This window comes from Plectropomus leopardus, chromosome 12 (genome assembly GCF_008729295.1).
Source record: "Plectropomus leopardus isolate mb chromosome 12, YSFRI_Pleo_2.0, whole genome shotgun sequence".
Taxonomy (NCBI): Eukaryota; Metazoa; Chordata; class Actinopteri; order Perciformes; family Serranidae; genus Plectropomus; species Plectropomus leopardus.
Window position 1 is genome coordinate 33,809,738 of NC_056474.1, and position 14,600 is coordinate 33,824,337.

General features: G+C 38.5%; 1 pseudogene; it reads left to right on the forward strand.

The window, feature by feature from the left end:
• Window positions 1–385: 385 nt before the first annotated feature.
• Window positions 386–14,600, forward strand: part of LOC121951860 — a 71,304-nt pseudogene continuing 57,089 nt past the window's right edge.

Below are 14,600 nucleotides of genomic sequence, written 5' to 3' on the forward strand. Positions count from 1 at the left end.
GACCGCTCGTGTCTCTCAGCCGCCATCTTGGCTTCAGCAGCGGCAGCAGAAAGGAGCTCCTCGTGCTGCCTGAGGACTCCCTCCAACCTGGCGATCGAGTGGAGACGGTGTGTGTGCTGGGTCCATGACTGGCCAGATTGTACTGTCAGGGCTAGTGGTTGGACCCAAAAGCAACACAGGGACTGGACAGAGTCTTTCAGAGGCTTTATTACCAAAAGTGAGCAAAATCACAGTCTCTACAACGTCAAAAGGAATGCAAGTCCACTTTGGCGATCCGCCGAGTCGAACCTTTGAGCTGGCCGAACCGATGACGTGGTTCGGGCGGGGAACTCACCGGAAGAGCAGAATAGGTGAGTCGAGTAGAGCAGTGGAATCTACCCCAACGATGGCGGATCTCACCGGAGAGCAGGCTCGCTTAATTCCTTCCCGTCTCAGGGAGCAGGAGGGAGGAAGGCACAGATCACACTCAGTGTTGGGAATTGGAAGGCAGGTCGGATCACCGGGGCAGAGTCGAAGCAGGTTAGTCAGGGACGGACAGAGTTGGCAACAGGCAGGCAAGCAGGCAGGAACGGAATGCTGGAAAGTCTCTCATCACAAAGAACAATCTGGCACTGAGGGTGAGACACAGGGCAGGTTATATAGGCGGAGACAGGAAATGAGCAACAGGTGGAGGTGGGTGGTTACTGCTGACAAGGGTACAGCCAGGCAGAGGGAGAGAGAGAGGTAAGCACTGCAGGTGGAAGAAATCAGGCTGATTAGGAGAGAGGTGTGTGAGGAGAGGCTGCAGAGGAGCAGACATGACAAACAAAACACACACATACAAATAAACACACACAAACTATCACTTAACTCATAGCATGTCCTTACCAAGATGCAATTTATCAACAAACCTCATGGCTTCTCTTAAATTACCGTTTACACTCAATAAAAATTCTATGGACTATAATGTATTTTTATTATATTGTACCGTGAATCAGTGAAAACTGTTCTGTTATTTTGTCATATTGTGGATACTAGAGCAAATGTGGCGCAGATGAGTTTTATATGTAATGGCCCTGTTACTTATGTTATTCATGAATGCACTTAATTTTGCATGTTTACAGACACCCCCATTCAATTTCAAGCATTTCTATTTTGAGTATTAAAGGCAACAGATCACCTGTGGGTATATAAGCTGTGGGCTTTCACTGCAAACTTCAGTTGGCAGTTAGCGCTTGATACCAATAATGCCACTGAAGACCAGCCAACTCACTTTGCCAACTCACAGCTCACCTTTTATCCTTTCAGTCATTCTTTCAAATGTCACCTGAGCAATTATAGATGTTATTACTTTTACATGTCTATGTTACTATGTTCAAAGTATTGTCCTTTGTTACAATGTTTAAGTAAATGACAGTGCATGGAACTATAGATTAGTGGAAACAACATTTAAAGTAATTTAGCTCTCCAGGGATTTAAGCTTTTATTTTTCTGCTTTTTCATTTCATCACATGTTGCAAAACATTGGCTGAGCTCCTATGTGGTAGGGCTATTGCAGTTGTAATTGGTTTTGATAAAAAAGGCAAATTATAAACAATTTTATGTTTTTGTTGTTGTTATTGTTTTGAAGAATAGGCTAAACTAACTCAGCTGCCACGTGTCGCTCTTGGTACAGTATACATTCAGATACTGGGTAGAAGGAATATAAACATGTTGTGATCAAGCTATATTGTAATTATGAATGACATTCATTGGCCCCATGCAGCAACATTCTCTTAAATTTCTCTCATATATTCTCTCAATTTTCTGCTAAGAGAAAATATATGAGAAGTCAACTCAAGATGCATCAAACATTCTTAACCATCCAAATCTGCTCTGACTAGATTTGCTCAATGATGAATCCCATTGATCATAAGTAATCTGTTAGCAAAGGTAATGCCCCCAAACACAATATAAGGCCAGGTTTAGTGACGTGTGCAACGACTCTGACACATGAACAAGACTTGAGACATGACACTAAAAAAGGCTGTAAGAAGAACTCCTACAGTAGTGAAACTGACATAGGCTTACTGTTGAATAAACTTAAAAGGAGTAAATTTGAGTGTTAGTACTGGTGAAAAATCTACAGGAAAAACAAAAACCAGCAATAACAAAACATTTGCTGTGTCAGCATCAGAAGTATTCAGATTCTTTAGTTAGACAAAGCCTAAGTAAAAAGTACAAATACCACACTGTAAAAGGTATTAAATGTAAAGGTAAGCATGCAAAAAAAGTTTAAAGAAATTAGATAAATCAAAAGAATTAAAATAATTTAAAGGAAAAGCAACAAGTTCTTTTACATAAATATGTGAAGCTGAAACCATGGCATGATTTTTTGCATGAAAAATGACCGACACTATTATAAAAAATGCTGCAAAGTAATTATCTGATTAATCAACATTTTTTTTAGCTGAACTTGTATATTTTTGTATGGTTTGTGTGCAAAAATTTGTAAAGTGTTTAGCAAAATCAATTATCAATAATACAAAACTAAACAATCCAATATTTCCAATAAAAGTTCCTTAGACTTGTATTTAAGTATAGTCCTTGAGTAAATGTACTTGTATGTTACATTCCAGCTCTTGGATCAATGCACCAAGTATAGTATTTTTCTTTAGCCCTGAAATTCAGTAATCCAGTCATGATTGTTATCTTACAGGACATATTATGCACATTTTCAGTATCTTGAATATTGATCTCGAACTCTAGTGGAGCAGCTTTGTATCATTCACTATCCAGAAAAAACTCCAGATCTTCAGAAAACTGTACTGAAATCCTCAGCCCTGTTTTCAGCAGAGCTCTGAGACTGTTGTTTTCAGCTTCCTTCTCCTCCGTGCCGCTCCATACTTGCCTCCCTCCTAGCCCATTATGCTGATTGGTCGGCTTGCCGAAGCCACCCGAGAAGAGGCATCTGTTGATGCAGAAGTTCTGGTTGCAAACAGTAAAAAGACAAACTAACGTACCCTGTGTTCTAATACCCATACTACCATACTATTTCAAGAAAAGATTTATATGTCCTAGTACGAAGTATGTGAAATGCAGATTGCCAGAAATACCAGGATGTCCTACTACATCCGGCCGCATTTTGCAGTGTGCAAGCCAGCATGTTTTTCTAGCTATTCTGACCCACAATCCTCTGCACAGCTGATGATACGTCACATACGTCACAGTGTGTTGTGCGAATACAAACCAAGCCGAGAGAGCACAAACATCTGACAGCTTACTGACGGATGACAGTTTGTTAGATGGAACGACAGACACCACAATGACAGATGGCAGGGCATTCAAGTGTAAGTACTAATAATGTTTTGCGACTCGTGTGTACAATTAATATGTTAATATACTATCACTGCACGAAGCTAAATGGATAAATGAGTAAAAAAATGTCAACAAGTATTTGAACGAATGTTCCCTTAAAATGGCTTAGTGTGTTTCAATTGTATGGATACTGCATGCAACAGTATGTACTTTGTAAGGGCAGCTGCAGTACGTACTAAAAGTATAAAGAAAAAGTATGAGATTCGGAACGCAGCAGTAGTCTGTTGTTGTTACTCGGACATGGCGACCTTTGAGACACAGCCTTACATGTAAGATCCAGAATACGGTCTGGATGATGAAAGTTTACAGCGCGAACCTCCGCAACAGAGACTTCTGCAAATCATCTTTGCATGGTGAGTAAACAATTATCAGAGCCACTGTTGAATCATATGGTGGATTTTTTCTTTTACTCACGCTCCGCTTTTACTTAGTTTCTAATACACTTCCTTGTTAGTAGGTGCACATGTGGAAAATGGCTTAAGATGCCCAGTGAAGAGGAAAAGAAATACCAATGGTAAAGTTGCTGATAAAATGTTTCCTCTGCTGTTTAACAAACAACTATAAACTGTTTCTGCACCACCGCTGGTTATCATGCAGGAGTGCACTGAATGCCTGCTGAAGGAGACTTATTTGTGAGAATGCGTAAACTACATTTACAGAGAAAAGTGTCATTTCACAGACGCCTGGTTTGTTGCTTGCACATAACAACTCTGTTATATAAACTGCAGGAGATTACTTTTTACTTGAAAATGTTTGTTGTAAAGACAGTATAATCTTTCCCACACAATCTTGGTGAGATTTCTATAGAATTATCTATGACAGAAAGTATTCTGAAATCTTTTTGATCACTATAAACCTCTTATAAACTATATTCATTTTAAGAGGTAATTTAAGTCCGGGTAAAGTGAATTCAGAAATTTGTTTCAAAACACATTCTAAAAATTGAAAATTGATTGTTGAAAACAGATTACAAAGACCCTTTACCATATAGTCCTGAATTGCCTGAATTGCGGAGTTAGAGGGTTTACTGTTTTTTCACCATTTTCCTGTTTGAAGATTTTTTGGGTGGGCCTAAATCATAGCTTGACGATGCAATGGAGCTATATTTAGCATAACCCCGCCCCTGACAATGAATACTGTATGAAAGTGAGAAGCATCATTAGCATAGTCCCCCAACTGGGCGTGACCTCTGCTCCTCCAGTGGACACACCCCCAGGATTTCATAACAGAGAATACTGTACATTTTTTCATAATTTTGAGACCCTCTTTTACATATTTTTTTGGTTATTCAAATTTGGTCAGGTGTTTAATAACATCTTTCTGTGATGTGACAAACTCAGAACACATTTTAATTATCACTTTACCCAGACTTTAATATCTGGTAGTTTAGAGAACATGTATTTGTCTTTTGCCAATAGTATAATTATTACTCCTGTTAAACAAAATAGTGAGAAATTATCTATGTTCATTCTTGACTAAATCTGTTCATTTCAAAAATTGTTTTTCTTTTTTCCACACTAGGTTGTATAAGGAATGAATCGAGAGCAAAGTCCTCCATCATGCATGACTTATCATCCTAGCCTCAAACCAAACTGAATGCCCACAAAACATCCACAGCATCCACAGAGCAGACTGTGGATGTATGAGAAGAGAGGAAGAGTAAGTTTTTCTTCTTGTTATAAAAGCTGTGTGTTACTACATGGAATACTTTTATTTTATCTCCATCTGTACAAACACATGATCGTGAAGGAACGTGAAGACGTGAAGAAAATCACATCAGTCAGGAAAAATAAAGAATTTTATTTTCAATATAATGTGCACTGTATCCATAAGAACAATTGAAAAGAAAAAAATACAAATAAATATCATTAATAGTTTTGTTCTTTTGAACTTCACAAGCAGTGTTAAGCAAGTAACTTCAAAATACAATGCAGTACATATTACTAGTAACTGTCATTTTACAGGGAAGTTTCTTTACAATATTACTTTCTGTGCAGTGTAATGCAGAATACTACTTTTGCATTACTTTCACCCAAAAAACTGAAAAAGTCCAACAAGGTGTTAAAAATGTCAAAGGGTCGAAAAATGCTAAGAAAATATCAACACTTGCTATCTGGTGGTAACATCTTACTGCCCATAGTAACTGCACGTAGTAACTGCAGTAATATTACCACAAATCTGTCATACAGTTAAATTGCTCAATTACTGCTTAAATGTAATGTACTACTCAGGTTACTAACAGGTTACTTTTACTGCACGCCCCCAACACTCTTCACAGGTCATACAGGTCATACTTGAATTTCCACACTGGATTCAGCAAAATCTGTAGAACAGAAAAAAGGAAGACATCAATTATTTAGTGAAATGATGATGTTCTCTCTGTCTTTCAGATGTTACAGATATCTTGCATCTTGCAACTTTGTTAGCTGGTGTTGGGAATACCTGGGAAGATGTGTGAGGATCGCCGCCCCGTCTTGAGTTGTATGCCAGATAAGATGTCTTGTCTTGTAAGGTTCTTGGAGTTTTCTGGGATGAGGATTTGTTTGAGTTCATCTGTGCATCTGCAGGGCTCCTCCAACATGTCCTCAAACAGAGGCCTTATTAGGTCACTGACATACTCTGAAAAATATGTTTACATTGTTACTTTTATTTTTTGTTTTACTGGTATTTATTAGAACGAGACTACAATGTTCAATTACAGAAGTGTAATTCTTCATTTTTTATAGCGTAACACTTGTTTTTTGGGGTATTTTTTATACTTGAATATTTATAATAAAAGCTTTGGTTATTACTTACTGAATGTTGGCTTCGTTTTCACAAGATTTGCAGTGCATTGTCTCTTGTTTTGTGGGAATATGTAAACCAGCAACGGCAGGCAGACATTTTGGAAAATGGCTGACATGGTCATGTCAGTGCCAATCTACAGTGGCCCAATATCCAGATTTCCTCTAAATATATTAAACAAAATTTGTACCAAATTTGGTGCTTTTATCAGAAAATGAACAATAGGTTAGTTTATGAACAAACTAAGAACGATCTGATAGGTATAATTTAAACAAGCTTAGTGCCGCTCCTTAAAGGCCAATTAAATGTTCCAGTCTGAGCAGAAGGATTTGATGGTCAGTGGCATCAAATGTGGTACTGAGATCTAATAAAATTACTACAGAGACAAGTCCTTAATCAGAGGCAATCAATAAGTCATTAGTAGTTTTTTACTAGTGTTGTCTCTGTACTATGATGAACTCCTGAAATCCTGACTGAAAATCCTTGAATAATCTATTTTTTTGAAGAAAGTCACAAAGCTGATTAGCGACTACTTTTTCAAGGATTTTAGAAATAAAAGGGAGATTAGATATCGGTCTGTAGTTTCCTAAAAATCTCTGGATTGACAATGGGCTTCAAGAGGTCAATCCAGCGGTTTAATGATTTCTACTAGGACTGCGGTACATAGCCTGTTAATAAAGACACGTTGATTATATCGAATAAAGAATTGTCAATTAAGGGTAAAACTTCCCTAAGTAGCCTAGTTGGAATGGGGTCTAACAGACAAGTTGATGGCTTGGATGCAGAAATCAATAACTATGTGTGTGTGATTGTACTAGAGGACGCTCAGAGAAGTGTGTAAGACTGCCACTCCACTCCCTGGTCCCAACTTGAATAAACTCAGCCAGATTCCTAAAGAGGAGAGTGGCTCCATTTAAAGTAGGATGAATGCTGTCTCTCCTGACATGACCAGGTTTTCCTCAGAAAGTTAGCCAATTATCTAAGAAGCCCACATGGTTTGCGGGACACCACCATGACAGCCAGCGGTTAAATGATGACATTTTTGCAAATCTACACACTGAGTCTATGTTAATTTTAGTGAACTCTGGTGACATTACTACCGAATTATGAATTAGGGATGAATTATGATTTTATCAAATCTACATTTAGCCTTAGCCAGCAGTTTAAAATTTGATTCAACATCAACCTGTTCTGGCTTTGGGGATGCATTTGACTATGGCCGCTGGTGTCACTAACTTCACGTTTTGCAAAACAGAGCTTCCAGTTGCCAGAGTTGTGTCTTAGGAGGGTGTGTTGGCAAGTCTTCTTGAAACAGACACTCCATTTATAGTACACATCGTTCAAAAAGGTTTTATAAAAGGCTGACGCATGCAATAACACACGCAGGCTACCCATTATAATTCATCACACAACTCAGACTAACAAGGAAAACATAATAGCTGAGCTAGATGCAAAAAAAATGTCTCAAATGAATCAACTGGACATTTTTATTTACAACAGTACACAAATTTGGGTTTGGATATTCATTTATCAACTGGGTTCAAGACACTGTACAACTCACCATTGAGATCCAAACTGGACAGCAAGTAAATCCAGACCCAGCCCACATATCGTATTAGGAGTGCAATAATACAATGTGATGAAGTAAACATTTCCTACTAAAAAAAAAAAAGTTTATATTTTTTATCAATAAATATTCTGTTTTTTAAAATCTAGTCTATATGAAGATTGTTACAGCGATCCTGGCCTGAGATTAAGCCTTAAATTTAATAATTTCCCTGTTTGACATCGTTGTCATGGCAACCTTGACAGCCAGCATATGACAATGAAGTCATCACATGTCAGCGTTCAGTGGTCTGCTAAATAGGCGTCCGCTCAAAATTAGCAAGTTAGCCAACAGCTAACGGGTGTTCATGTTCCATCCTGCGGGCACAAGAAAGCAAGACTTTGGCATCAGTGTACATTACGTTGAGAGAAGGCAGAGACAGAGTAATATGCATTCATATTGCCCCAATCCAGCACAAAGTCAATTTGTTTGATTTGGAAAGAGACAGCTGGAGTCATGAAGAGTGGAAATGTCAGATGATACTATGACACAAAGCACAGACATTTCAGCCTGCATTCTCTTCAAAATACAAAGGCAACAAAACTTCCACAATTAAAATCTCCCTATGAGTCAATAAACAAATTGTTTGTGAGATCTATGATACAGCAAGAGAGAGTAAATGAAGTGTCATGTAGGTTGTGTCATGCAGGACATGAGTGTTTGCAGATAAAGACAGCAAGAGAAGGACAGAGTAGCTCAGTGTATCATAGAAAGTCCCCAGGCTAACTAAACCTATGTCAGCCTAACTACGGACTGGTCCAAGGCAATCCAGAGCCAGCCCGAATTATAAGCTTTATCAAAGAGGAAAGTCTTAAGTCAACTCTGAAAAATGGAGACAGTGTCTGCCTCCCAGACTGAAAAGGGAAGATGGTTCCATAAAAGAAGAGTGTGGTAGCTGAAGGCTCTGCCTCCCATCCTACTTTTGGAGACTTTAGGAACCACAAGTAACCCTGCATTTTCAGAGCGCAGTGCTCTTGAAGGATGATTGGGAACTGTGAGCTGTGAAAGATATGATGGAGCCTGATCATTTAGAGCTTTGTAAGTAAGTAGAAGGATTTTAAATTAAATTCTGGATTTCACAGGGAGCCAGTTCGAAGAAGAAGCTAAAACAGGAGAAATATTGTATTTATTATATATTTTATAATATTATATTTTTCTTTATTCCCGTTAGTGCATGTGCTGCAGCATTCTGGACCAGATGGAGAGTCTTTAGGGAGCTGTTGGGGTAACCCAATAATAAGGAGTTACAATAATCCAGCCTAGAAGTAACAAATGTGTGCACTATTTTTTTGGCATTTGTTTGAGACAGGATATGCCTCGTTTTTGCAGTATTAAGCAAGTAAAAGAATGCAGTCCTTGATTTGTGTTTTACATGAGAGGCAAAAGAAAAATCTTGATTGAATATAACTCAGAGGTTCTTCATGGTTACGCTGGTGGCCAAGGCAATGCCATCTAGAAAAATTTGAAAAAGAGTTTCTGATGTGTTAGGGACCAAGTGCAATAACTTCAGTTTTGTCTGAATTTAACATCAGGAAACTGCATCTCATCCAGGCTTTTATGTCCTTAGCATGTCACTTGTAGTTTCGATAACTGACCGGCCTCATCTGGCCATAGATAGATACAGTTGCGTATCATCCACATAACAGTGGAAATTTAGTTATTTATTTATATAATTTATTATTAAATCATTAAAGAAAAGCCATTGTTGCTGAGGGGTGAAGGAATACAGGGCTCTATAGAGCTGTGTCTCTGTTTCAGCCTCGCTACAGTGTTAAAAAGAAACATGGGATTGTTTTTATTTTCCTCAATTAACGCTGAGTAATACTTTGTTCTGGCATAGTAGAGGGCCTTTTTTGTATATGATTTAACACCGTCCTGCCAGACTAAATGGGACTCTTTTAGATTGGTTGAACAACTATTTTTTTCCCAATTTCCACGATATTTGTGTTAATTTGTAGGTTTATACTTCTCTGTAATAATGTGAGGTGGCTGTGTAATACAAGGGTCCTGGAAAGGTTTTTGGTTGTCAGGAAAGGCCTGGAGATGTTTTTGTCCCAACAGAAGAATGCCAAAGCTAGGCAGTACTTGGATTTTCTGAGGAGTGACAGCATGGAGCTTGTGGCTTCGTTGGTGGACGTAACATCTCATCTACGTAAATCCGTTCAGGAAATTCTCTAAAATCTCAAATTGCTCTATCAACTAATCAATATCAGCACTATTACATCACTCAATAAAGAGCTGGGATCCTCTGTTTGTGATCCTGCATCACCAATTCCTCCTCCCACAGACACCATAAGATACTTAGGTATTACCATCTTACCAAAACTGTGAGAACTATTACACCTAAATTTTGACCCACTCTGCACAACAGTCAAAGATGGATGAATCTATCACACTCTCCAATTAGAAGAATAGCAGTCACTAAGATGACAACACTGCTCAACATAAACTATCTTTTTTCAGTTCCCATTTTGCCCAAATTCCACATGGTTCACTTCCCCTAGACTCAATAATAACAAAGTTCTACTGGACATATAAGAAACTGAAAAAGAAGCTCCCCAAACTAAGAAAACCCCAAAATGTTGGACAACTACATGCACCAAACTTTGTCAACTATTTTCTGGCCAGTCAACAGACTATAATGACATGGACCCACTGATTGAACAGACATAGAACAAAGCAATGAATTACATATTGCATCCTCTCCCTTCATAAGCACCACTGCTGTAAAATGCTATTATAGCTATAGTCCCAAAAGCCTAGTGGAAAATTGTCATAAAATCATGCAAAAAACACACATACCCTTTAAACATACACCACTATTGAACAATCAAGACTTTCTTCAGGACAAAATACCCACTAAATCTCACTACATGGAAAGACAAAGGTATGACCCAGCTTCAACACATAATGCAAAACCCAGCCTTCATACCCTTTAAAGGAGCTAGTCCAAAAGCACAGCATAAACCATAAAACAAGTCAAATGTGTCAGGACAGTCAATGTAAACTTAAAACAATGCAATATTCAAACATCCACACCAATAGACAAAATATTTAAATTCATAACACCAACAAAAATCCTTTCAAAACTCTTTAAACTCATCAAAACTGACAAAGAATAGACAAAAAAAGAAGAAAAAAAAGACCTATCTCAAAATGGGAGAAAGATCTATCAGTATCACTTGGCAATGGCTGCTGGAACACAATGTGTACAAACACATTTACAATGACAAATAAACCAATCCTCCAACTCATACCATACAATGTCAACCATAGAACAAACATCACTGTCAAACAGATGCATTTAACAGACCTCTTAGACTCTGGAAACTGCTCACTCTGGCCTAAAAACACTACATACTACTACATTTATGTAATCTTGAACTGCTCACCCATAAAACAATTTTGGAAAGAAACCACTAACAAACTCCCTCTCGGGATCTTGTGGTTAAATAACTAGTAATAGTTACTTATAGTGGTAGTACTACCAGAGTAACACACTAATATACTGTAACACTTACCTACATCTCTGAGATATACCCAGTTGTTTTTTTTTTGTTTGTATATATATTTATTTACTTTGTTATATCATCACTTAAATCACGACTAACAGTACCGTCATTGTGGAATTTGTTATTACTACATCTCTTAATAACTGACAATTATGACTAACCATCTATAAATACGACTATAATGATGATGATGTGTATTATTATCATTATTATTATATTTGTTATTATTAACATCACTATCATTATTATTGCTACTATAATTATCATTACAAGGAACAAGGTAGATTTTTTTCATCACTTTTTGAAATATAGTTTAAAAAATTAAATTTAAAGTTGTCCTTGATCCTGCTACATCTTTGGAGTTGAAGGATGAGTTAATTAAAATCAGCAGCTACTAAGACGATTCTATGTGGTTTCTTGGGCATGTTGCTGCATGGGCATTATACAATTCGCATCAGAGTCTTGTGTCCCTGAGCAAGGTCTGCCCATCCAGTGCAACAGCTCAATCTGGGATGTTAGGGGTTAACCATGTCTCTGTTAAGATGTGCACACAGCAATCTCTGATTTCCCGTTGCTGAGTGAGCCTCAATCACATCTCATCCACTTTATTCTCCTGCAACCGGATCCATTAGCCAGAGGCAGGCTTGGTAGAGGAACAGCTCTCTGTCCACATTGGGTCAGCCTTGCCCTGATACAAGCTCTCCTCCCACTCTCTGGCACTCTCTATTTTGTTTCACCCCGTTGGTCTGACTGGCCGCTTGGTGTATGCTATTGGTGGGGATTCTCTTGCAGTCTGCTGCATTCAGTGTCCAAAACCTACACAACTTTTTCTGATGTTAATAGCGGCTTCTCTATTGCAGAAAAGTCATGCTTCAGCAGGAGGGTCCATGGAGTTGAAAAAATAGAAAAAAATAGCTAAAAACTAGCAGGGATTTGAGGAGCAACTGGCACTGCAATTGTCATAGCAAATTAAAAAATTATCAATAATATTATGTGAATATTTTGTCATTGTTATTATTAGCATCATTGTTATTAATGTCATCATCATCATCAGTGTTATCTATTGCTTAAATATTTTAATTTTTTTAAACCTCTCATTTTTAATGCACAACGTTCTACATCCATTAATGCTAATCTTATTTTGGCAAATCAAACTGTATATGGGGCTTTTTTGTGCTTTCTCTCCCCATCAGGCTCACTCCTGATGGGCCTGAGGGCTATTCAGGACCCCTGACAGGCATTCAGGAGGGATGATGGAAATGGAATACCTCTGACAGCTAGCTCCCTCCACAGGGCCTGGAAGCAGCTGAAAAGGGAACCACTACCTCACACAGCACAAATAAAAAAACAATGTTTAGCTGTAAGAGAATGAGAGGAAGAAAGAGAACAGTTTAAAAATTATGATAAAGATAACACCAAATTCAAATTTATGGTTAAAACATGGGACTTCATAAACCACCTTGGCTCGGAGGCTCTGCTCCTACCTTCTTTTTTCTCATTTCTCTGCTTGTTCATTTCCTGCCTTTTGGGTCCCTGTCCCCCCTGCACATGTGTGGGCAAACTGGCACATATTTATGCACACTCACAAACACACACACACACACACACACACACACACACCCAACACCCCTACACAACTGAATGACCTTACATGGCCACAACCTTACCAAAAGGCCTTGATTGTCTTTGTTTTCTATTTAATTTAATTGACATTTTTCGTCTCTCTTCTGTTGTTCTATGTTGTTTGTTTAGTTGTTTAAAAACTATAGAGGCAGAAATTACAAGTTTAACAGCCTGTGTTTATTGATCATTCATTTATTACATAAAGAGGTGCACATGAGTGATGGGGTCATCTAAAGCGTACACATAAAAAAATCCAAATCCTCTAATACATCTCACATCTTTTATAGCTTAACAGAGGTGTACTCGCAGTCTCTGTAATTGGCTAGCCCCTCCTAAACACACAGACAACAATGATCTTACTATATTAGGCCTTCCCTCTGGACTGGACAGGAACACTGCCACATATATAACCAGAACAGACCTTTTGGCAGAACATTTTGTTCATATGAAATTCCACATACTTTGTCTTACCCTGTAATGAGTTGTTTATCTCTACTTTTCAGTTCACACAGAGTGCAGCTAGAGTGTAACTAGTTATGTGTGTTAGCATAAGTGAGTTTCCTCAGTTTTGAAGTATAAAAACCACTCACTGCAGCTTGCAGCTATGATTTGGGGCAACTGAAATGCTTCCCTCTGTTGATCAACAAAATGTTTGTATTCAGAATGGCTGTTTTGCATAAATTGTACAAATCTACTCAAAGATTTGCTAAAGAAGTCTCCTCCAATCTCCCTCTCACGTCTCTCAGACCTTCAACAGAACCAACGTCTTCAAATCAGCATTGTGTCTGGATTCTCAGTGCCTGTTCGCCTTCTATGGTGGAGAGACAACCTACCACCGCTACCTCTTCTTGCTGCAGCTGTCCAACCTACTGGTTTTCCTCTGGCTGGTCAACTTCAGCTTGGCCCTGGAGCAGTGCACTCTTGCTGGGACATTTGCTAGCTACTACTGGGCCAAGAGGAAGCCTCAGGACATCCCACCATGTCCGCTTTTTTCATCATTTAGCAGGGTTGTCAGGTCAGGACAAACTCAGATTACTAAACCTGGGATTAATCATTTGTCAAACTGTTTGTAAACATCTAAAATTGGTGGTGTTTCATCTTTTATCCAAAATTAGTAATGCATAACAAACAATTTTTTGTCCCACCTATTGATCTTCAGGTATCACACAGGGTCACTGGCATTTGGAGCTCTAATTATTTCAGTTGCCCAACTGGTCCGGATCATACTGGAGTACCTGGAACAGAAACTAAAAGGTTCACTAACTCACTGACTCACTGACTCACTCACATACATACACATACACACACACACACACACACACATACAGGTAAACAAACAAACATTGGTCAGAGGTTGTCTTCTAATGGGAAGGCCAGTGGTTTGATCCCGGCTTCTCCATGTCAAAGTATCCCTGGGCAAGATACTGAACCATCATCATCAGAGTGTGCATTCGTATGAATGGTTGCTGAGTAGCACGTGGCACATTGTACGGTACCCTTGGTACCCACCAGTGTGTGAATGGGTTATTGTGACATGTAGGGTGAAGGCGCTTTGAGTGGTCAAAAGACTACAAAAGCACTATACAAGTGTAGTCTATTTATCATGAACCATCATCATCGGAATGCGCATTCATATAAATGGTTACTGAGTAGCAGGTGGCACCTTGTGTGGAACCCTCGGCCACCAGTACGTGAATGTGTGTGAATGGGTGAATGTGACATATAGGGTGAAAGCGCTT